The following is a 26,196-nucleotide window of genomic DNA, read 5'->3' as shown; positions in this document are numbered from 1 at the left end:
AAATTGACACAGAAGTATCGTATATTTAGCTCTATACATCAAACTACCTTGATTATTATGGGCAATCTTAAACTGTCATGTAAAGTAAGATTTTCATTGAGTCATGTTTTTAATTCTCTCTGTCATCATATTGCAAGGGAAAAAGTTCATGAATGATAAGCCAGAGAGGTTTGCCAATTCCAACAATGTATTTTTCTTCTTTCATAGATATACTGGAAAAGAATTGTTCACTTATATTACTTATTTTTTGGAAACCTGATAATGTCTTTTTCAGAGAAGGACCATATGGAAGAGCCACAAAGATAATGTGTGAAAGGAAGTAAGGGTATGTTATCAAGGAAAAAAAAAAAGTGGAAAATATAGACAAATTAGTTTTCAAATGTAATTTTATCCAAATACACTGATTTTTTTTTACGCTGTTCTGAATTTGGAAACTAGACTTAAACTTGGCTTGCATTAGTACTGATTCTTGGGTGATAGGAGAGTAAGTTCAAGATGTCTAATAATCTTTCACTCTGAGGATCAAGCATTTTATCACATGAAAGTAGAGCCAGATTACAGTTGATAAGGAAAATAGTCTTATTTAATTTTGGCCCCAGGCTTTCTTCACTATAGAGAGCCAATATTTCCTTCCAAGGCGCTTCTAGGATACAGCAGTCCTAATGTTTTATAACATGGCTACATGTCTATATGTATAGTTTAGAATCCACAGAGACATGACTGTTGGTTTTAAGTCAAGGTTCCTGAAATAGACTCAGAAAGAAAAAAAAAAGAATGTTTATAGATGTTTGACTGGCTGCTTAGGGTCTTCTGGGGTAATACTTTAATTGAGTATCACCACCAAGATCTAGTCATCTACTTAAGACATTTACAAACTCAATATTGTAAATACAGTGTGAGATAATCGGTCTCCCTAGGACTGATTCATGTGACTCCAATTCATAAGAGAGACTTATGGGCTATATTTAGTCTCCCTCTCTATGCTCTAAGCACTCTGGACATCTTCCTGCCAAGTATAATCCTTCCTCACATCTTTTAAACTAGATCCTTCCTATGTCTGAAATGCTGTATCATCATATCTCTGCTTCATTGGGTCTCAACAGAAACATCACTGCCTCAGAGAAGCCCTCTTTGACTACTGTCCAGAGTAACCTCTCCCTGGATTTCTCTGTTCTAACTTACTGTACTTTTTCACATAGCTCTTAGTGCTACCTGAAACACTATTATTCATTTAATTTTGTACCAAATTATCCTCACCTCCCACAAGTCCATGAGTCCCAGGAGGAGAGCCTTTGTCTATTCACTGCTGCCCCAGCACCAAGAACAGCAGAGAGCTTGTACTTAACATATTTACAGGGGGGAGGAGGAAATAGGGCAGCAGCAATGTCGTAACACTTGAATTTCCCTGTGTCAATGCATAAAAACAACACAGCAATTAAGATAGCAAAACATTAACACACACACACACACACACACACACACACACACGCCCCAAATAGCACATGTAGGTTAAAAGGTGATCCCCCTTCAAACTTCAAAATATGAGTAGCCATATGCTGCCACAGGACCTGTGGGGTATCAGCAACTGTTGAAAAATGCAGAGGGAAGTAAAAGAGACTTCTGCCGTCCTGAAAGCCAGAGAACCCAGAAAATGCCAACAGATACTTGGTCCCATAAGAAAGACTGCTCACTCTGTGTGCAAAGTCTGGTGGGCCAATGGGAGAATACCATCCCAAACCAGAAGGGGGCATTGTAGGCTCTGGTGTAAGGGTACAAGGACACTTCAGGAAAGCTAGGTTGTTCTGAGCCAAATGAACACTAGAAAATAATCAAAGTCTCTGTGATGGTTAATTTTATGTGTCAATTTGACTGGGCTATGGAGTGTCCAGATATTTGGTCATTTAGTATTCTGAGTGTTTTTGTGAAGGCATTTTTGGATGAGATTAACATTTAAACCCGTAGACTGAGCCAAGCAGATTGCTCTCCCTTATGCAGGTGGGCCTCATCTGAACACATGAAGGCCTGAATAGAACAAAAAGATGACCCTTCCTTGAGCAAGAGGGTGCTCCTCCTGCCTGACTAACTTCAAACTGGGACATCAACTTTTTCCTACCTTTGGACTTGAACACAGTGGCTCTTCCTGGGTCTCCAGTCTTCTGACCTTCAGACTAGAAAGAACTACACCATCAACTCTCTTGTGTCATCAGCTTGCCAGATCTTTAGACCCCTAAAGATCTGGGGTCTAGTCAGCCTCCATAATCGTGTGAGCCAAATCTTTATAATCAATATATTTAGATAGATAGATACACAGATCTCATATTAGTTCTGTTACCCTAACTGATACAGTCCTTTTCAGAACAAAGCTTCACTGAGGAGAAACTGCTAGGAATAAAATCCAAATTGAGCTTTAAGAGGCACTAAAGACAAGAGAAGGAGAAGTAACTAGATGAAATTGTAAGAAGGGAATAATAAAGGTAAAATTCAAAGAAGTAGAGCTAACCAACAGAAAAGACAATCTATAACCCTGTAGCTAGAAAAGCTATTCTGACCTATTCTCTTTCCTTAGAACACACACAAAAAACACATCTTAAATATAAGAAACATAGGGTTATAATTTACATCGCATATGAAGCTATTGTAATAAAAAGTGCTATTACAATTTTTTAAATTATCTGTACAGAAAAAGAAGGCTGGTTAGAAAAACATTCCCACAAAACAGAAGAAAACTATAATCTTATTTTAAGAGGGGCTAAAAGATAATTAACGTGATTATATAAGATATGAAAGAAGGTCATATATCAGAGGCAGAAAAATTAGGAATGAGACAATTGGACTAAATGTAGATTTTAAAAAGGAGCTCACAGACCTCAGGGAAAAGTTAAAAAGAAAAGAAAAAAAGTGCTGTCAAAATGAAAAATCAACTAGAGTAAATATTGGGTTGGCCAAATAGTTCGTTCAGGTTTTTTGAACCCGATGTTACGGAAAACCCGAACAAACTTTTTGGCCAACCCAATACGTACCATGAAAAATATTGTAAGGGTGAGGATAGGGAGAAGAAGAAGAAGGAGGAGGAGGAGGAAGAGAGGAAGGGGGAGGGGGGGGAGGGGATCAACTTAAAAATATACTCACGGGGCTTCCCTGGTGGCGCAGTGGTTGAGAGTCCGCCTGCCGATGCAGGGGACACGGGTTCGTGCCCCGGTCCGGGAAGATCCCACATGCCGCGGAGCGGCTGGGCCCGTGAGCCACGGCCGCTGAGCCTGCGCGTCCGGAGCCTGTGCTCCGCAATGGGAGAGGCCACAACAGTGAGAGGCCCGCGTACCGCAAAAAAAGAAAAAAAAAAAATCAAACAAAAACTGAATTTGCATTGGATTAAGTCTTTCAAATCAGTCTGGGTCTAATCGAGAGACAGAAACCGTATAGTGATTTGCGCAGAAAATGTTTAATATAAAGAATTATTAACTATACCTCATTACTGCAATAATGAGAGATGAGATACTATGGGATAAAAATAATTCTAGAAGTAGCAGAGATAAGGAGCAGACACTGCCTCTAGGGCTAAAACAGAAAACTCAAAAAAGGAACACATCTGGAGAAGACGACTCCCAATCAGGGATGAGATCTAGATCTCATTGGGGAGGGTGTGGTCAGGTACATTGAATGGCAGTCACTGGAGTACAGGTTGAGGGATTTGCTGAGAATCCACCCTCTGGGGTCTCAGAGGAAGTTATCAAAAAGGACACTCCACTAGGGGAACTCCCTGGGAAACCACTCTCTGGGGTGGTTGAGAAACTGCCCCAGGAAAGGTGCTGTGTCTTGGAACTTACTGCCAAACTGCCCAAACGGTGCCAGGGAAATCATCCCCAGAGAGGTGTCTTGTGCTGCTGGCCACCACCATGCACTGCGGAAGTTGGCCAAAAGAGCATCCCACGACCAGGAAGCAGAACATCTTTCCTCTTTTAGGATCCCTTTGGCGACCTCTAACTGATAAATCATCATGCCCTCTTGGAAAGGAAAATACGTTCCAGTATCACAGGCCAGGCAATGAAGGGTGGATTGGGAACTGAGGGGCAATAGATCGATAACTGGTAAACTTCTGCCTCTAACTCCTCATATATTGAAATACGAGGGATACAAGGGGTGTTTTAGTTGGCTCAACCTGCATTAACAAAATACCACAGACCAGGTGGCTTTAAACGACACCAATCTTTTAAATAAAAGATTAATAATTGTAAAAGAATATTATATACAACTCTATGTGAATTCCTTTAAAGAAATGTCTATATTTTAGGAGACTATAAATTAAGAATACAAATTATTGATTGTCTTGAGAATTGGAAAACGAGAACCAACTGAAATGCTAAATATTAAAACATATTGTCAAATTCCCTTCAAAAGAGGTACCACAACTAAATGGCTTTATAGGAAAAATCTTTCAAACTGTCAAGGATCAGAATATATCATATTTTAGAATTTTCATATCATGCTGGCCAGTAAAGTCCACAACTTGATATCACCTTGTACCCAAAAGCTGCTTGAAAAGACAAACCATTTTGAAATATTAAAACAAGATCAATAATAGTATTAGGAAAAGAATTTAGTGGTCTTATCAAGAGTGAATTTTTTGAGAATTTTCTGGATGATAAAGAGAAGATGATATTGGAATGATAGAGGAAAAAAACAAAGTTGAGAACCTCCAGACTATCAAGGATTACGAAGGGGCTTTTGGAGAATTAAGTGTTCCTGAAAACTGAAACAAAGCTAGTGGTAGAGTGAGCCAGAAAGGCAAAAAACTAATTTAAGGAGTTCAGGAGGCTTGGGTACATCCCTGCCTTTGGACTCTGTAGTGTTTGTGGTGACCACGTAAGGGCTTCAGATGTGGCCTACGGAGCTGTGGATGGAAACCTGAAGGCCTCCTCGATGGCAGCAAAGATTTCCATGGTACTGAATTTCATGGGTTATTCTTAAACTTCACTTTGGCAAACCAAATTAGTAGGCTGAGAATAATTGTGTGTGAAAGTAGGGGTTTCAAAGAAGGAGGCTTCCAATTAGTTTTCTAGACTGACCAAGGGTAACCAGCAACCCTTTGGTGAGGGAGAGCTGTCATGTCCTATCTGAATTTCATTTTACAGTGATTAAAAGTTGATGAATATATTTACACTTTATTATGGAAGCAAAGTGTATGAATTTCTTAACCCATAGAATGGGTTCATTTCTTTTAACACTTTTGCCATATTCATAAATTCTGGCTTAAATAAATACTGCTAGGCAGTTGCTAGGAATGCATACAATACACCCATGTATTTTATTATTTATTTATTTACTTTTAATACATCTTTATTGGAGTATAATTGCTTTACATTGTTGTGTTAGTTGCTGCTGTATAACAAAGTGAATCAGCTATACGTATACATGTATCCCCATATCCCCTCCCTCTTGCATCTCCCTCCTGCCCTCCGTATCCCACCCGTCTAGGTGAACACAGAGCACCGAGCTGATCTCCCTGTGCTATGCTGCTGCTTCCCACTAGCTAGCTATTTTACATTTGGTAGTGAATATATGTTAATGCTACTCTCACTTCGCCCCAGCCTCCTTCTCCCCCTCCCCCGTGTCCTGAGTCTTCTAGGTTGTTTCAAATCAATTTCAAACATCTAAACTTTCTAGGGCTCACTTTCTGTGTGTTTTCAGACTCTTTATCTCCACCCCTGCTTTTCTGATTTCCTCCTACCAGCTGCTCTTCAGCCTTCTGAATTTGTGCCCCAGTTTGCACTCACTTTTCTAACTTAAATGCAGAACTCTTTCAGGAAAAAATTTTTTTTTAATTTGCTCTCCAACTCATGCACTACCATTGTCAGAAAGATACAGTATGTCTGGTTCCCAGATTCTGTCCTGTGAGAGAGTCTTCTCCTTGTAGAGACACCACAGCACCCGAGTAGATTTGGGAGGAAATGAAGTGGATATCTTACAGTGGTGCTGGTGGTATGTCATGTGAAAAAATCTCAGCATTACCGTTTTCATAATGTTTCTGTGCATGTGCTGCATCTTAGAAATGTATCTTGCTATTTGAAAAAGGCAGACCTTCCTTAAAGGTCAGCAGTTGCAGGATTCATGTATCCTTTTAACCCTATCCAAATAAGTAGATTAATCCTATGAGATTCTCTCTGATCTCAACACCCAGTGAACGAACTGAAAGACCTACAGTCTCTATTATGGAAACCAAGGAATGGATGAAGTTTACACTTGTTATGTAATTGCTTATCTGTTACTTTTAAAAAGAGAATTAAAAAGTCTTACACAGGGCTTTGTATTTTGCATTTCTTTTGGCTGATATCTGCTTAATAAGACCAAGCCTGGCACATTCTTCACCAAGTGGTCAGTGCCTTCTCTAAGGGTGCTGCTGGTGTGGCCTTATGCACCTTATGTATGTAAACGATAGGATTTCTAGAACCTTTCTTTGACTCTGAGAACAGTTTATAAAAGAACAGAGTATTATGGACTTCCTTAAATCTAAGAGTGACCATAGATCTCAGTTCTTCCAAGAAAATAACAGTTTTAATTTATTGCCCAGAATTAATTATTTCTAGTGTCTTTTTTCATTATTAAAAGTATTCCTATGCACACTGCTATGTTTAAAATGGATAACCAACAAGGTCCTACTGTATAGCACTGGGAACTCTGCTCAGTGTTATGTGGAAGCCTGGATGGGAGGGGAGTTTGGGGCAGAATGGATACATGTATATGTACAGCTGAATCACTTTGCTGTGCACCTGAAACTACCACAACATTGTTAATTGGCTATGCTCTAATATAAAATAAAAAGTTAAAAGAAGTATTCCTACGCATAGGATAAATTATATGGTTCCCTCCCTGCACCTATGTCCTCCCACAGATGAGCAGCATCCTTTTCATCCTCAAACCAGATGAAATAAAAGAGAAATATAACCACAGAGTACAGCTCTCTGCAAAAATTACAGTGGACTGCCAGCTACTAAAACATTGGGGTTTGCTCTTAATATACCTATATAACAATCAATAAATGAAAAAAAACTCTGTGTGAAAAAAATGATTGGACATGCCATCAAGTAATTAAATTAAATTAAATATAACCACTTGCTATTAACCAGAATAATCTTTCCTTTATAATAATAAGTGATAATGGTAGGGTGATAAATAGAGTGCACATAAAGTTTTTAAAAATTTAAACACATATAATTGTGGAGTATAGTTTAGAGAAATAGAAATAGTTTTAGGACAGTGGAATTAGAGGTTGACATAATATTTATAATTTTCTATAATTCTATTATGTTATTCATTGTGGAAAAGAAACTCACAGAAAAAAAAATAGAATATAATCTACTCATATAAGGATAAAGCCATATAATATTAGTACCAGAGAGCAACTTTCAGTCAGTTGTAAGGTGATTTTTTTTAAAAAGTTTTGATCCCTGTTAAGTTTTTATATCTTCAGTTATTAGCTGAGATTCACATTGATTTTTCTCATTTTGGGGATTTCCATTTAACTCACTCTACCTGAAAATATATTCTCTTTACAAGGGTTAATATACTTCTGTTTACAGTTAACTTGGATAATCTATGGCTAAGAAGAGCTGAAAAGTTTGTTCTTTGTGGGCAAATGTGTCCCCCGGGGCAGGACGTTTTGGATATCCATAAACTATTAGCTGACATCTAATAGTAATTGGCTTTGCATTCTTAAAGATGGAAAACTGTACACATGAGAAGTAATACTTCGTAGTACTTTTATTTTGTTCTTGGCCACACTGCATGGCTTGCAGGATCCTAGTTCCCCCAGCAGTGAAAGTGCAAGTCCCAGCCACTGGACCTCCAGGGAATTCCTGAGAAGTAATACTTTGTTATTGAACACAGAAGGAAGCTGTGAAAAGAGGAAAGGGCAGAGACTTTAAAATCAGAAGTCCCAAATCTGTGTCTCCCTTCTGCCATGAAGAAGTGGTGTGACCTTGGGTAAGTCATTCACCACCTCGAGGGGCACTAAGGAACAAAAGTGACAGTACACTTGAGAGTATTTGTAAAATGTAAAGTCCTATACACATATTGACTATAGAGCACATCATTATTACAGAAACATAAAGAAAATACAGTAGAATGGGTTAATAATATTGACGTGCATTTAAATAAAAACTAAGATACCATAGGTAAGCGATATTATATATTTGTCTTTCTCTGTCTGACTTACTTCACTTTGTATGATAATCTCCAGGTCCATCCATGTTGCTTCAAATGGCATTATTTCATTCTTTAAAATGGCTGAGTAGTATTCCATTGTATATATGTACCACATCTTCTTTATCCTTTCATCTGTCAATGGACATTTAGGTTGCTTCCATGTCTTGGCTATTGTAAACAGTGCTGCAGTGAACATTGGGGTGCATGTATCCTTTCAAAACTAAGACAAATCTACATGTAATGATAAAAAAGAGAGAGAAAAAAGAAAATAACAGATTCTTTCAGAAAATGCCAAAGTTTTCTCTGGAATTGTAGTGCAGAGTGATGTACATTGGCTCCAGTTAACCACACAATGATAGAAAAGTTTCATTCATTCTTTCTTCCTCTGTAAATAAGAATGCTATTTAGCACTTCGCTTTCCCACAGTTCAGTAATGACATAATAATTCAGTGCTTTAAAATATTTTGGATCGTCTCAAGGATGAGGTGCTAAAGATACTTGCTGCCTCATAAATCTAATGCAGAACATTCCTGCAGATTCCACTGTGGTTGAAAAGGTGGTAATTATAAATTGAGAGGAAAGAATATTTTAAAATGACAGAAAGAATTTAAATGATGCCGTAAGCACCAGATTAAAAAAGAAAGAACTAGAAAGCCAGGTTATCTAGCCATGGAATTTGGCCCTTATTTAAAGTCAGATGTGACAGTTTAGATCATTCAACGCCATGCTACGGTTGGCAGGCTGCCTATTCTGTGAGGTAAAAGTGGAAAAGGAATTCAATGTGGTAATTAGATAAGGAGTAAATCCCTAAGATTTTTTTCAAGGAGAAAATATTTTCAAATACTACTAAAGTCACTTTTCATTTAGGTTATAGAACTTCAAAGTGCCTCATTTTCAAAACAGGCCTGAAGAAATGAACACCAAGTCTAAAATGCTAGAGTTGTCTCTCCTGATAAAAGAGCTCAACTCATGAAAAAGAATAATGCAGTCAGGACCCTCAATACATTTCTAGAAGTTGTCAATGTGCCTATGATTCCAGTGATCACTTTGAACTTGAGGCGTTCTAGTCCCATTAAAAAGAATCAACAAACAGAACGGTGCTTCACCACACCCACTGCACAACATCAAGCTCCTTTACTGAAGGATTTCATCTAAATGTGTGAAATTAATCCTTGTTCTGGAGCAGGGGCTTTAGTGTCTTAAAAGCCTACTTGTTTCCTTGAACTGTGCCTCCCAACACAGTTGAGTTTAGTATTTCAGGGGCAGACACTAGGGGAAGAGGTGAGCCTGCCAATTCTGTTACAGACCCTGGCGTGTCGTCATGTCTCACAAAGACCACCTTTGTGGTCCACATTCTTTTCCCATCAGGCAGTGCTGCCCTGACCTGAGGTGTGTTTTTCGTTTCCAAAGAATATGCTGATCCTCCCAAAATGATCTACTGAAAACTGAGTGTTGAAGCACAAATGAAAAGTGAAAGGTGCCATTTAGCACACAACATAATTATTTCATGGCTTTACTGCAAGTTAGCAAAGGCACGTTTCAGCTTGTAAGATGTGAAAGCCAGCCCATGCCATATCATAATATTTTTGTGTTTTCTGGAAACAGCTTTAAATCCCTCTTTTCCTGGGTTCGTGGCTGTAGAGAAGGAAGGGAGAAGGGAATGATGTTTTCCTGTGGAATAGCTTTTTAAAGACCAAGTAGTCATAAAACCTCTATTAAAAGTGAACAGACATTGAATTCAATATCTGCGTGACCAGATTTTTTTTAAAAGGAACTCGCTTAACCTCAGGAAATAGTATAAGCAATCATAGCTGTTAAATTTACTTTGTACTAAAATTTAATCCAGCCAAATATGCCATTAAAGTCAATACCGTGAATAACCATACAGTGTGGGCATGTACACACACACTCGTTTTTAATACCACATAGGTTTAACTTTACACACATTTTATATAGTATGTGCTAAGTGGAAGAAAAAATGAGTTTATATGACTTCTAATTCTCACCAAGATTCCCTCAATAAATTAATCTTTATGATAGGGTATTAGATGTCATTTTTCCATTAACACTCTAACGCTCTGTAAAACTAGTGTCTTTGGTCCTAGTAATTGAGAATAACTTCTAATTAGAAAAAGGAGAGAAAAGATAAAAAAGAATGACATTGTTTGCCAGAAAATTTCTAAATGTTAACAGTGAAAGCAACTGTTCTCCATTCTATAGGTAGCTGTCCACAGCTCTACAGGAAAGCATTTTCCTTTTGACTCACCACCACACATCATTATATACTCTTACATTATATACTCTAAAATGCGTTGCTACTGTATGTATTCTATACAATCACCTGTCAATTAAAGGGATTTTAAAATGAAAAAAAAAAATGCCTCTCAGACACAAACTTTCTTTTAAGTCCTAACTTGGACTTTGTGCTGTATCAAAATACTCGATTATTCTACACTATTTTGCCCTCCTTCTTTTCATACATATTTTGAAGTCTTTCTCCTTCCACTGTAAATATTTAAAATGTGTTTTTAATTGTTCATCTTTTGGTTTATTAAATATGTATGAAGGGTCTATTGTGTGTCGGTACTGTTTATGGGTTAGAAATATGAAGGTGGATTACACTTCACATGATTTTAAATTGTTTACGTTGCTTAAAAATAATTTATACAGAGGAAAGTGTGCAGTGAAGCTATGGGGTTCACAACAAAATGAAAGCCTAGGAACCTAGCCACTCAACCCAAGAACTGGAATACCATCAAAATTACCAAAATTTATGTGTTAATTCCCTGTCTCATCCCCTCTGCTTTCTCTTAAGAGGTAACAACTACTTGAATTTGTCTTTTTCATTCCCTTTCTTTCTCCTGACTTTATTGTTCTTATCCTCTCCCCCTTCTTTAATAGTTGTAACATTCTTATAATTTATATTTACTTTCACTGTTCTCTAGTATGTTATTCTTCAAGAAGACACAATTTTATTTATACATCTCCTATTAAGGAAACTCTGGGCTATTTTCAGCTTCTGCTATTATGAACAGTAATGCAATGGACATTCTTGTATATGTTCATTAATGCCTCTTCTAGAATCTCTTGTGCACAAGAACATAATGAAATTTCTGTAGATTGTTGGAAGAGCCACGTTTTCAAGATGCTATCAATTTCTGTACAAAATTATACTCCCATCAGAATTGCATACGAGTCTTCATTAATCCAATTTTGGAAATGATCAGACTTCTTAAATTTTGCACAACTAGTGTGTTAAATACTATTATGATGTGATCTTTACTGTTTCACTGATTCCTAGTGAAGTTTAATATATTTCATATGTGCATGGATCATTTCTATTGCCTCTTCTATGAAATACTGTTTCATATCATTTTCTCCCTGTTTTAAATTTTCCACTTCAACATAAGCGTTAAAGATTTTCATCCATGAAAAAATAATTTTGTTGTATAATATGAGGTAGATAGCCTATTTCATTTATTTTTTTAATGATACATAATAAATAAGTTCCATTTATTTACTGGTCCATACATTCCCTAGTGCTCTGTATGGTCACTTTCTGTGTCAAATTTGGATCTATTTCTGATACCTCTATTCCATTCCATTGGTACTTGCCCATTTCTGTACCAATGCCAGATGACCTCAATTAGCTTTAAAACCTCTTCTTATTTTTCTTTTCAAAAGCATCTGGATTATTAAGAGTCCTCAAAAATCCCATTGGAATTACATTAAATCTATTGATCAATTTGGAGAGAATGTCATCTTTATGATGCAGGATCTTCTTACCTATGAAGACACTATCTGTAATGGTTTTTAATAACATTTTACACTTTTTTATATATACATGTTTTGTGGTGTTTATTCATAGGTATCATGTTATTATTTCTTCTTGAATTGGTTTTGGTAAGTGATATTTTTGGAGAAATATAATCTCCAATAAATCAAGCTTTTAATTACATATTTCAAATCTTTTTAAAGTTTGCTAATTTTGTTTCAACTATCAATAATTGTGAAATATGTATTAAAATCTCCCATTGCAAGATATTTACAAACTTTTTTCTAGAATTTATGTAAACTTTTTATATATTTTTAAAATTTTATTTTATTTATTTTTTAATATAGCAGGTTCTTATTAGTTACCTATTTTATACATATTAGTGTATACATGTCCATCCCAATCTCCCAATTCATCCCACCACAGCCACCCCCACCCCTCACTTTCCCTCCTTGGTGTCCATACGTTTGTTCTCTGCATCTGTGTCTCTATTTCTGCCTTGCAGACTGGTTCATCTGTACCATTTTTCTAGGTTCCACATATATGCGTTAATATACGATATTTGTTTTTCACTTTCTGACTTACTTCACTCTGTATGACAGTCTCTAGATCCATCCACATCTCTACAAATGACCCAATTTAGTTCCTTTTTAGGGCTGAGTAATATTCCAATATATATGTGTACTACATCTTCTTTATCTGTTCATTTGTTGATGGGTGTTTAGGTTGCTTCCATAACCTGGCTACTGTAAATAGCACTGCAGTGAACATCAGGGTGCCTGTGTCATTTTGAATTATGGTTTTCTCTGCGTATATGCCCAGGAGTAGGATTGCTGGGTCATATGGTAATTCTATTTATAGTTTTTTAAGGAACCTCCATACTGTTTTCCATGGTGGCTGTATCAATTTACATTCCCACCAACAGTGCAAGAGGGTTTCCTTTTCTCCATACCCTCTCCAGCATTTGTTGTTTGTAGATTTTCTGATGATGCCCATTCTAACTGGTGTGAGGTGATACCTCATTTTAGTTTTGATTTGAATTTCTCTGATAATTTGTGATGTTGAGCAGCTTCTCATGTGACTCTTGGCCATCTGTATATCTTCTTTGGAGAAATGTCTATTTAGGTCTTCTGCCCATTTTTTGATTGGGTGGTTTGTTTTTTTTTTAACATTGAGCTGCATGTGCTACTTATATATTTTGGAGATTAATCCTTTGTCCGTTGATTCATTTGCAAATATTTCCCATTTTGAGTGTGGTCTTTTCATCTTGTTTATAGTTTCCTTTGCTGTGCAAAAGCTTTGAAGTTTCATTAGGTCCCATTTGTTTATTTTTGTTTTTATTTCCATTTCTCTAGGGGGTGGGTCAAAAAGGATCTTGCTGTGATTTATGTCAGAGAGTGTCCTGCCTATGTTTTCCTCTAAGAGTTTTATACCGTCCAGTCTTACATTTAGGTCTCTAATCCATTTTGAGTTTATTTTTGTGTATGGTGTTAGAGAGTGTTCTGATTTCATTCTTTTACATGTAGCTGTCCAGTTTTCCCAGCACCACTTATTGAAGAGACTGTCTCTTCTCCATAGTATATCCTGGCCTCCTTTGTCATAGATTAGTTGACCATAGGTGCATGGGTATACCTCTGGGCTTTCTATCCTGTTCCATTGATCTATATTTCTGTTTTTGTGCCAGTACCATATTGTCTTGAATACTGTACATTTGTAGTATAGTCTGAAGTCAGGGACGCTGATTCCTCCAGTTCCATTTTGTTTCTCAAGATTGCTTTAGCTATTTGGGGTCTTTGGTGTCTCCATACAGATTTTAAGATTTTTGTTCTAGTTCTGTAAAAAATGCCATAGATAATTTGATAGGGATTGCATTGAATCTGTAGATTGCTTTGTGTAGTATAGTCATTCTCACAATATTGATTCTTCCAATCCAAGAACATGGTGTGTCTCTCCATCTGTGTCATCTTTGATTTCTTTCATCAGTGTCTTATAGTTTTCTGAGTACAGGTCTTTTACCTCCATAGGTAGGTTTATTCCTAGGTATTTTATTTTTGTTGCAATGGTGAATGGGATTGTTTCCTTAATTTATCTTTCATTGTTAGTGTATAGGAATGCCAGAGATTTCTGTGCATTAATTTTGTATCCTGCAACCTTACCAAATTCATTGATTAGCTCTAGTAGTTTTCTGGTGGCATCTTTAGGATATCTATTTATAGTATCATGTCATCTACTAACAGTGACAGTTTTACTTCTTCTTTTCCAATTTGTATTCCTTTTACTTCTTTTTCTTCTCTTATTGCCATGGCTAGGACTTCCAAATATATGTTGAATAACAGTGGTGAGAGTGGACATCCTTGTCTTGTTCCTGATCTTAGAGGAAATGCTTTCAGTTTTTCACCATTGAGAATGATGTTTGCTGTGGGTTTGTCATATATGGCCTTTATTATGTTGAGATAGGTTCCCTCTTTGCCCACTTTCTGAAGTATTTTTATCATAAATGGGTGTTGAATTTTGTAAAAATCTTTTTCTGCATCTATTGGGATGATCATATGGTTTTTATTCTTCAATTTTTTTAATATTGTGTATCACATTGATTGATTTGCATATATTGAAGAATCCTTGTATCCCTGTGTTAAATCCCACTTGATCATGGTGTATGATCCTTTTAATGTGTTGTTAGAATCTGTGCTAGTATGTTGTTGGAGATTTTTGCATCTATATTCATCTGTGATATTGGTCTGTAATTTTCTTCTTTTGTAGTATCTTTGTCTGGTTTTGGTATCAGGGTGACAGTTACTTCATAGAATGAGTTTGGGAGTGTTCCCTGCTGTGCCACTGTTTGGAAGAGTTTGAGAAGGATGGGGTTAGCTCTTCTCTAAATGTTTGATAGAATTCACCTGTGAAGCCCTTTGTTCCTGAGCTTTTGTTTGTTGGAAGATTTTTAATCACAGTTTCAATTTCATTACTTGTGACTGGTCTGTTCATATTTTCTATTTCTTTCTGGTTCAATCTTGGAAGGCTATACCTTTTCTAAGACTTTGTCCATTTCTTCCAGATTGTCTTTTTTATTGGCATAGAGTTGCTAGTAGTAGTCTGTTATGATGCTTTGTATTTCTATGGTGTCCAATGTCACCGCTCCTTTTTCATTTCTAATTTTATTTATTTGAGTCCTCTCTCTCTTTTTCTTGATGAGGCTGAGGAAAGCTTTATCAATTTTGTTTATCTTCTCAAAGGACCAGCTTTTAGTTTCATTGATCTTTACTATTGTTTTCTTTGTTTCTATTTCGTTTACTTTTGCTCTGATCTTTATGATTTCTTTCCTTCTACTAACTTAGAGTTTTGTTTTTTCTTTCTCTAGTTCCTTTAGGTGTAAGGTTAGATTGTTTATTAGAGCTTTTTCTTGTTTCTTAAGGTGGATTATATTGTTATAAACTTCCTTCTTAGAACTGCTTTTGCTGCATCCCGTAGGTTTTGAATCATCATATTTTCATTGCTATTTGTCTCTAGGTATTTTTTGATTTCCTCTTTGATTTCTTCAGTAATGTCTTGGTTATTTAGTAATGTATTGTTTACCCTCCATGTGTTTGTGTTTTTTATGTTTTTTTTCCCTGTAATTGATTTCTAATTTCATAGTGTTGTGGTAGGGAAAGATACTTGATATGATTTCAATTTTCTTAAATTTACCAAGGCTTGATTTGTGACCCACAATGTGATCTAGCCTGAAGCATGTTCAATGTGCAGTTGAGAAGAACGTTTTTGCTGTGGTTTTATGATGGAATGTCCTATAACTATTAATTAAATCTATCTGGTCTATTGTGTCATTTAAAGCTTGTGTTTCCTTATTAATATTCTGTCTGGATGATCTGTCCATTGGTGTAAATGAGTTGTTAAAGTCCCCAACTATCATTGTGTTACTGTCAATTTCCTCTTTTATAGCTGTTAGCACTTGCCTTATGTATTGAGGTGCGCCTATGTTGGGTGCATATATATTTATAATTGTTATATCTTCTTCTTGGATTGATCCCTTGATCATTATGTAGTGTCCTTCCTCATCTCTTGTAACAGTCTTTATTTTAAAGTATATATTATCTTATATGAGTATTGCTACTCCAGCTTTCTTTTGATTTTCATTTGCATGGAATATCTTTTTCTATCTTCTCACCTTCAGTCTATATGTGTCCCAGGTCTGAAGTGTGTCTCTTGTAGACAGCATATATATGGGTCTTTGTTTTGTATCCATTCCGCGAGCCTGTGCCTTTTGGTTGGAGCATTTAATCCATTCACATTTAAGACAGTTATCAATATGTATGTTCCTATTACTATTTTTGTACCTATTACAATGTTCCAATTGTCTTGAGTTTGTTTTTTTAGGTCCTTTTCTTCTCTTGTTTTTCACACTTAGAGAAGTTCCTTTAGCGTTTGTTGTAGAGCTGGTTTGGTGGTGCTGAATTCTCTTAGCTTTTGCTTGTCTGTAAAGCTTTTGATTTCTCTATCGAATCTGAATGAGATCCTTGCCAGGTAGAGTAATCTTGGTTGTAAGTTCTTCCCTTTCATCACTTTAAATATACTGTGCCACTCACTTCTGGCTTGTAGAGTTTCTGCTGAGAAATCAGCTTCTAACTTTATGGGAGTTCCTTTGTATGTTATGTGTCATTTTTCCCTTGTTGCTTTTAATAATTTTTCTTTGCCTTTAAGTTTTGTCAATTTGATTACTATGTGTCTTGATGTGTTTCTCCTTGGGTTTACTTGCCTGGGACTCTCTGCACTTCCTGGACTTGGGTGGCTATTTCTTTACCCATGTTAGGGAAATTTTTGACTACAATTCTTCTAATATTTTCTAGGGTCCTTTCTCTCTCTCTTCTCCTTCTGGGGCCCCTATAATGCAAATGTTGGTGTGTTTAGTGTTGTCCCAGAGGTCTCTTAGGCTGTCTTCATTTTTTTTCTTCTTTTTTCTTTATTCTGTTCCATGGCAGTGATTTCCACCATTCTTTCTTTTAGGTCACTTCTGCCTCAGTTCTTCTGCCTCAGTTCTTCTGTTCTTCTGCCTCAGTTCTTCTGCTATTGATTCCTTCTAGAGTATTTTTCATTTCAGTTACTGTATTGTTCATCTCTATTTGTTTGTTCTTTAATTCTTCTAGGTCTTTGTTAAACATTTCTTGCATCTTCTCGACCTTTCCCTCCATTCTTTTTTCGAGGTCCTGGATCATCTTCCCTATCATTATTCTGAATTCTTTTTCTGGAAGTTGCTTATCTCCACTTCATTTAGTTGTTTTTCTGGGGTTTTATCTTGTTCCTTCATCTGGTATATAGTCCACTGGATTTTCATTTTTCCATCTTTCTGTAAATGTAAAACGTTTTATATTTTGAAGCTTTATTATTTAGTGCATTCTAATTATATTTCTGTAATCTGAAACTTTCAGTTCTTAATAATGATTGTAAATAGTATTAGAAGTTGTTACTGTTTTCTTCATGAGTATATTACTCAACCAGTGACACCTGAATGAGTATTGTTTCATGGATGAACTAGTGTTTGGCTTGATATAATGTTATTATTTTGATTTGATTGCATCAAATCTTTATACCTACTTTTCCTTATATGTAGTAATTTGCTTTAATTCCTACTAGAAACTTATTATTAGTAAATAATAAGAATAAAAATAGTTTTCTATGATATAGTCCAAAAGTTTAAAAATAGGTTTTATAAATATTATTCATTAAATTAAGAGCCTAGGGCATATGACTAAATTGATCATGTTCCTGAGCTCACATCCTGCCATTGTCATTGGCTCCTACATGAATCCACGTTTTCACCTTTATCTCTGGGTTCCAGTTTTATCTGCTTCTCCCAACAGACATCAACTTCAGTAATTTTTATACATATGTTGTACTTTATCTTCCAAACAATGTTTTCATATTTTTGTATTCCATAACAAATAACACATGTTTTGTGTCTATGGAGTTTTTATAACATGTATAGCACTACAAATAACATTTGTAGTCATGACTCCATGATCACTTAGGTATGGGGAGGGAGAGGTAAAAGGAGAACTCAAAATTAGCCCTCAGGTTCTTGATTTTAGGTCCAGGTATAAAATGATACCATTCACTGAAATGAGCAATATGGAGGAAGAGAAATGAGGAGGGTTTAGTTTTGGATGGTCAAGTTTAATGTATCTGGAAGACATCCATGTGAAGATTTCCATTAGGAAGCTGTAGTCTAGAACTTAGGAGAGATTGATGAGCAGAAAATAAAACTTTGTGAGTCATCCTTATGTATTCGGTAATTGAAGATACTTAAAAGGTTAAGATATTGTGGGGACTAGAATGAGAAGTGAAACTAGGGCAGCCCTGATAGTATTACAGTGTTTAAAAATGTACTAATATGCTGAGAACTCCAGTTCATATAAAATGGTAACATTTCCTGAGAAATAGTGAGCTTTATTAAAAGAAGCTATCGAGAGGAGAAGATCAAGATGGCAGAGTAGAAGGATGTGGAACTCACTCTCCCCAAGGACACATCAAAAATACATCTACATGTGGCACAATTCTCACTGAAAGCTAACTGGAAACTGGCAGAAAGACTCCTGTACAACCAGGAGTGTAAGAAAGATATACATGTAACTGAGTAGGAAGGGAAGACAAACAATCTGGTCAGGACCTGTGACCCTGGGAGAGGACTCAGAGGAAAAGAGAGATTACGTGGTCAGAGACTCACCCTGGGGAGTGAGTGGTTCTAGCCACAGATTGGGTTCCCAGCACAGGGAAGACACAGGGATCCTACACAGGAAAGATGAGCCCCCTTGGCTGGTTGGAGGAACACTGAGACTAACTGGGGGGCTGTGGGAATCCTGGATGCTTCTCAGGAGGAGCCTGTGCACACTGGCTTGCCCCTGAAGCAGGGCAGCAAGGGCGGACTGAAGACTGCTTTAGGGGATGCTGGGTTTCCTGTAACCACGATGGCACACGCCCCAGCCTGAGCTGAGTGAACACTACAGTTTCACTCACTCCACAGGGTGGCACTGGATCTAGGGCCACCATGATCAGGGGAAAAGCTCAGCTGTAGGATGTAGCGGTGACTTGGTTCTGGGGTGGGATCTGGGTGGGGCAGTAGTGACCATTGTTGGCATGTACTCAAGCAGCGCCTCAGAAGCAGCTCAGAACTCTGACAGTAGCCAGTGGTGGCACAGCACAAACCCAATTTATACTGAGAGCTCATGTGTGCTCCACCTGCCCTGTGTTATGGCTCCACAACAGAGCAGGGGCAATGGAGGCTTGGGCAGTGATCTCTGTGAGGGACAAAGAGGACTTGGACCTGAGGCTGCATCTGAGCAGAGTGAGGGAAACAATGTTGGCGCCTTCACAGGCAGCATGTTGGAGACAGCCCAGACCTCTGTCTGTGGCCAACACAAACTGAGAGCCTGCACAGGCTCCTGCTTGCTTCAGCACTTCCCTCTTCTGGGGCAAGGGTCCAGTGCTGGGAGAGGGAAAAACACAGTTAAAGGGAATAGAACCAACTCAGGCCTGACCCTCAGGGCTTCTGCTCCAGCCACTTGGGATCAAACCCCACCCCTGACAGGGCAGTGGTGGTCACTGTGCAAAGAGGAAGTCCTGCCTCGCACTTGGCTCCAGTTCTAGCCCCTCCATCTCCAGCCCCACCTCTACCAAGGCTAAAATTGAGCACACCCTGAAGAAAATCATGACTTGTATCCACATCAAGTCCAGCCCTACCACCAAAGGCACTGGGCACATACAGTCTATATAGGGACGCTCCCACACCCCTTCAAGACTGAAATAGGTAACCGTTTCACTTAAGTTCATAGAGGCAGAGAAAGTCAAGCAAAATGAAAAGGAGGAACAGATCTCAATTTAAAAAGGAAGAGAAAAAACCCTGAAAAAAATGAATAATGAAATAGCGATAAATTTTTTACGAGATAAAGTATTCAAAGCATTGGTAATAAGAGTATTAACTGAATTAGGGAAAAGAAGCAATGAACACAGTGAAATTTTAAACAAGGAACTAGAAAGTATAAAAAAGACCCAATCAGAAATGAAGAATTCGATGACAGAAATAGAAAAAACACACTAGAAAGAATTATAACAGATTAAGTGATAAAGAAGAAAACATAAGTGATCTGGAAGACAGAATAATGGAGTTCAGTCAATCACAACAACAAAAAGAAAAACAAATTTTAAAAAATGAGAACAGTTTAACAGATCTCTGGGATAGCAGTAAATGTACCAACATTCACATTATCGGGGTCTCAGAAGGAGAAGAGAAAGAGAAGGTTATCAAAAATATATTTGATGAAATTATGGTTAAAAAACTTCCCAAACCTAAAAAAGAAAACTGATATCCAGGTATAAAAAGCACAGAGCGTCCCTAAAAAGATTATCCCACACTAAGACATATCACAATTGAAATGGCAAAAGTTAAAGAAAGAATTTTAAAAACAAGAGAAAAGCAAAGAGTCATATGTAAGGGAAACCCTGTAAGTTTTTGTATCAGCTAAGTTGCAGAATACAAGAATAATATACAGGAATCTGTTGCTTTTCTATATACTAATAATGAACTATCAGTAAGAGAAAGCAAAAAAAACTGGAAACAAAACCAATTCTGTTTAGAATCACACCAAAAAGAATAAAATACCTAAGAATAAACTTAGACAAGGAGTTGAAGGAACTAGACTCAAAACTATAAGACACTGATGAAGGAAATTGAAGATGATACAAAGAAATGGAACAATATCTCTTGCTCTTGGATTGGAATAATTAGTATTGTTAAAATGGCCATACTACCAAGAGCAATCTATAGATTTAATGCAATCCCTTTCAAAATACCCATGATATTTTTCACAGAATTAGAATAAATTATCCTAAAATTTATATGGAAGCACAAAAGAAACAAAATTGCCAAAGCAGTCTTGAGAAAAAGCAAAGCTGGAAGTATCACCTTCCCAGACTTCAGACTATACTCAAAGCTACAGTATCAAAATAGCATGGTATTGGCACAATAATGGACACATAGATCAATAGAACAGAGTAGAGAACCCACTAATAAACCCACGCTCTTATGGTCAATATTTGACAATAAAGGAGTCAAGAATATACAATGGAGAAAAGACAGTCTCCAATAAGTGGTGCTGGGAAATCTGGACAGCTACATGTAAAAGAATGAGATTAGAACATTTTATAACATATACAAAAATAAACTCAAAACTAATTAAAGGCCTAAATGAAAAACCTGAAATCATAAAATTCCTAGAAGAGAACATGGGCAGAATAATCTTTGACATAAATCACAGCAATATATTTTTGGATCTGTCTCCTAAGGCAAAGGAAATAAAAGCAAAAATAAATAAATAGTACCTAATTAAACTTAAAAACTTTTGCACAGCAAAGGAAACCATAGACAAAGCATAAAGAAAACCTGAATGGGAGAAAATTTTTGCAAATAATGTGATCAACCAGGGGTTAATATCCAAAATATATAAACAGCTCATTTAACTCAATATCAGAAAAAGCAAACAGCCCAATCAAAAAATGGGAAGAAGACCTGAATACAGATGTTCCAAAGAAGACATACAGATGGCTAACTGGTACATGAAAGAATGCTCAACATTGTTAATTATTAGAAAAATGCAAATCAAAACAACAATGAGATATCACCTCGCACCTGTCAGAATGTCCGTCATCAAAAAGTCTACAAATAACAAATGTTGGAGAGGATGTGGAGAAAAGGGAACCCTCGTACACTGTTGGTGGGAATGTAAATTGGTGCAGCCACTATGGATAAAATTATAGAGGTTCCTCAAAAAACTAAAAATAGAACTATCATAGGATCCAGCAATTTCACTCCTGATTATACCCAGAAAAAAACAAAACCACTAATTCAGAAAGATACATGCACCCCAATGTTCATAGCAGCACTATTTACAATAGCCAAGATATGGATGCAACCCAAGCATCCATCAATAGATGAATGGACAAAGAAGATGTATTTATATACATATATATGTATATATAATGGAACATTACTCAGCCATAAAAAACAGTGAAATTCTGCCACTTGCAGCAAAGTGGATGGATCTAGAGACTATTATGCTTAGCGAAATAAGTCAGACAAAGAAAGACAATGAATGTATATAGCAAAACAGAAACAGTCTCACGGATACAGAAAACAAACTAGTGGTTACCAGTGGGGAGAGGGAAGGGAGAAAGGGCAAAATAGGGGTATGGAATTAAGAGATACAAACTACTATGTATAAAACAGATAAACAACGATGATATATTTTACAGCACAGGGAAGTACAACCGATATTTTGTAATAATTTTAATGGAATACAATCTATAAAAATACTGGATCACTATACAGTACACCTGAAACTAACATAATATTGTAAATCAACTATACTTTGATTAAAAAGGAGCTATCAATATAAAAAGAGAAGAATAATGAATGAGCCTAGAACTGAAACATATCTCATCTCTGAAAATTTATCTGTATATATTGAAAAAAAATCCAAAATATTATGTAAACAATTTGTGACTTGACGTTTGTTTCAAGATCTGAAAGAAAAATCATTGAAAACCAAGTCCTCCATATTGTGTTGTTATTTCCAAGCCAAACAATTTACCGTGCAGAGTAATGTCTCTCAGATTTATGTCAAATATATTTGCTATGATTTTACTAATACTAAGTTTGCTCAACCAAACAGAGTTGTTAAATATACAAGGCCACGTTAAAGATGTAGGTTTGATTTTCCCATGTTTAGATCGTTTATCCTTTTATACATTTTTTGATTTAACTGAATTATTAAATAATAATTATCATCAGTTGGTAGAAGCCTAGTTTACAAGTAAGGTTTAAAGCAAAAATTAATTTAGACATTTAGCTTTGGGAAAGAAACTTAGTTAGAACATTGACCTCTGAGATACACTTTAAAACACATATCCATAAACCTGAAATGGATTTACTTGTCTATAATAAAAATTCCTGGCAATAATTCATCCTGAAATTCATGGAGAGACAGTTTACTGGTGAGAATATCATACCTCCCTTAATAGCTTGAGGATGGAATTGACCTAAATTATAATGAATAAAAAAACTGTAAACTTGTGTATTCTGAAAGCAAATGGAAATGAAGATGTATGTATACATATTGGTGGGCTTAGGAAAAACAGACATGTGCAGTGGCAAATGAAGGGGTGCCCAGAAATTATAGCTTACTATATGCCTGGTAAGACAATTATTATTTAAGTCATTATTAAATATTTTAAAATAAATAGTATAATGTTCTGCATACTTTTCATTATATCATATATCTTACTCTGTCAATTATTTTTCTATTCTATCACCTAGGGATAAATATGGGGTGAGTTAGAATTAATTTTCTGATCTTCTCCTCAAGCACTCGCTCCGTGACTTAGTTACTTAACATTTTGTCAACATGGGACAATAATTATTCAACAAAAGTTAATTTACTTACTTCTTTCCTAGTTCAGTTTAGCCATGCAAATAAATACAAAAGGCTTAACAAACTAATCACGCTTCAAGGTTTAAGTCATAGGATTTTGATTCCCTGTTTTAATAAAAAGAGCATGTTGCTAAAAGATAAGCTGAGTGAAATCAAAGACAGTAGGTTTTGAAGAAGGCACCGCAAGCCTTAAAGTGAACCTGAGGACGAGAAGTATCTGGCACTTTCCAAGCCCAGAGAGCTACTCCCACCTATTATTAAAACTCTTTATATTCTTAATGAATGCCTTTTTTGTTTCCCTATATCTGTCTGTTCAGCATACCTTTGGGGACCACCCTGCTCCTGGCAGAAATGTAGCCTTCATGAGGAAAGCCAACTTCAGCAAGCTCTGAAGGAAACACAAAGGTCAACTTCACAGGAGACGCGCTGTCAGCTGAATCAAAGGCTTTAAGAGAAACCTAACCCTGATACTGACTCTGCCAATACTTTGCACCATTCCTATCTCACAGAGTGCATTGATTCTCCACAGATTCTGCACTGCTGGCCTAAATAAAGAGCAGATGAAGGGCAAAGAGCTGTGGTCCATCTCAACAGCCCTATGACTTTCACCCCCTGAGGGGATAAAGCCAGCCTGTTTGGTCTCATATAGCTTAATACGTGTGCTGTGCTCTGCCTACACAGAAAGCACGTATCAAAGAGGTAGCATATATTTCATGCTTAGTAAATATGAATATATGATTAACCTGAACTTTAAATTGTATTCTCTAAATAGAGCATCATTTCATGGATTCCTTGGTTGTGTCAAGCTATATATAATACCAAATTCATGTCAGTGTGTCAACACACAGCTAAAATACTTCCCTGATAGTTATAAGGAAAGCTCCTAGAAATGAAATTTTAATAAAAGAAGTGCTTTATCACTGCAGTTTAGCCATAATAACCAGCATTTGGGGGGAGCATCACAACATGCTTTTTCCTTATATTTTATCCCACACTAACAAAACTGCTTTTTTCAACTGCCTGAAAGGGTGGGTGTTACTTTCTGCTGTCTTATAAAAATTTTGACTATAGTATATAAAAATAAACTAAAAAAAAATAGAAAAATTCTCATTAACATCTATAATGAGGTCTAACATTATATCAATAAATTGTGCCCCTCTCTTCCAATATTTTATTCATCCTGTATTTCAGCAAGAAACTCAACATTGTGTTCCACATCTGGGGCTTAGAAGTAGGTTGTAAACTCTTTTTAACTCCCAAGGAGCATAATATTGACTCAAACATTTCATCCAAGTGGTGTTTCTTCAACTTTATCTAGTGATGTGCAGTGCATGACAAAGAAGGATAAAATTTGTCCCAGTGTGAGAGAAACTGTCTGAGCCTATAAGATCTGACCTTTCACTTCCAACTTTTTCTTTGAGCTCTTTGCTTTATTCAAAAGAAACAATGTCCTTGGGGGATGGAAGTTGGTTTTTTGCTTAGAATTTGATACTTGTCTAGTACAGAAGACTCAGAGAAGATGGTAAGTAAGAGCACCTAGTTTCATAATTTGGTCTAATAGTAATCAGGATATAAATAGAAAAATATACATTTAAATATCTTTAGAATTAAATATTTTATACGTTTTATTAAATATAAAACCACTCTCTGTGATATACAAAAATTCAAAGGCACTAACAAAAACATTTAAAAAATTAGGATAATAGTAAATTAGGCAATCAGTGGATTTCATGAGATCAAATATATACATATGCATATTTAATATATAATTAAAATATGCATATTTAAGTGTATAATTAAACAGAATTTAACTCCTAGAAACAATAGTTGCTCAATAATTACTTTTTTCCTTTCTGTCTAATTTTTGTAATCTGGTAATTTTAATAAATTCATAGATATTTCTAATTTTATGTTTAAAATAGTCAAATATTTGACTATTTGTAGTCTACTACTACAAAAAGTAGGACTAATACTATTTGTAGTAGTATACTACTCCTACACTAAGTAGTAGTATTTGTTCTGAATTACTCTGATGGCCCCAAATTTTGTTTCCAAAAATGTGTTAGTGAACCTTGGTCCTGATCTATTATAAAATCTATTAATTAATGCTTATACTTAAAAAAGTACTTTCTTAAAGTAGATGTACTTGAATTATGAATTTTATCTATGCTTTTGTTTCCATGCTTTATATTTTAGAAGCCTTTACACACACATACACTCACAGATTTTATGTTATTAAAACAGTGATTATCACTTGTCCAAAATTTACTAACTTCAGATGATATAAGGCACTTGAGTTGTGGTTTTCATTTAGATTTTAGTAAGCATCAGAGTTTACATGTGATTCTTACCCAAAGTAATTCGTCGTCTTTGAACTGTAAACAACGCAAAATAGTAAAAAGAATATGAGTATGTGAAGACCAAGACGTGATGTGGGGGAGGAGAAGGAAAGGAAATTGGAAAAGTGTCTCCATTCTTCGAATCTGAACTATTAGAGGAAATTTGAGGAAAAAGTACAAGAAAAACATAGGCTATTATCCTTAACATTTGAAAACCTTCACTCCTTTCGCTTCAACAACTAGCCTCATTTTTCCCCTCATAATTCTTCTGCCATCTTAGATTTCTCCAAGGATTCAGAAACTAGAGAGGGAAGATATAATGGCAAGAATTTCCAGGAGGGGGTCAAACAAAATGTTGAGCGCTCTGGTTCCTTCTGTGTGCACAGATACGGCCAAGGTATTTTTTTAG

The 26,196-nt window shown here is 36.2% G+C and overlaps 1 protein-coding gene and 1 pseudogene across 3 annotated transcripts in view; one reads left to right on the top strand and one right to left on the bottom strand.

The window, feature by feature from the left end:
* Positions 1 to 3,993, bottom strand: part of LOC307195231 (DNA endonuclease RBBP8-like) — a 97,537-nt pseudogene extending 93,544 nt beyond the window's left edge. Inside the window, exons 1-2 of the transcript in view lie at positions 3,825 to 3,993; positions 1,258 to 1,405 (exon numbers count right to left, since the gene is read on the bottom strand). The product of the transcript in view is annotated as a DNA endonuclease RBBP8-like (transcript). The remainder of the gene's footprint in view (positions 1 to 1,257; positions 1,406 to 3,824) is intronic.
* The window catches only part of LOC307195514 (uncharacterized protein), a 169,349-nt gene that overhangs the window by 58,061 nt on the left and 85,092 nt on the right, over positions 1 to 26,196 (top strand). The gene's annotated exons all lie outside the window — the stretch shown is intronic.

Source organism: Stenella coeruleoalba (genome assembly GCF_951394435.1).
Source record: "Stenella coeruleoalba genome assembly, chromosome: 12".
In the NCBI taxonomy this organism is placed as follows: Eukaryota; Metazoa; Chordata; class Mammalia; order Artiodactyla; family Delphinidae; genus Stenella; species Stenella coeruleoalba.
This window is presented reverse-complemented; position numbering and strand designations above follow the sequence as displayed.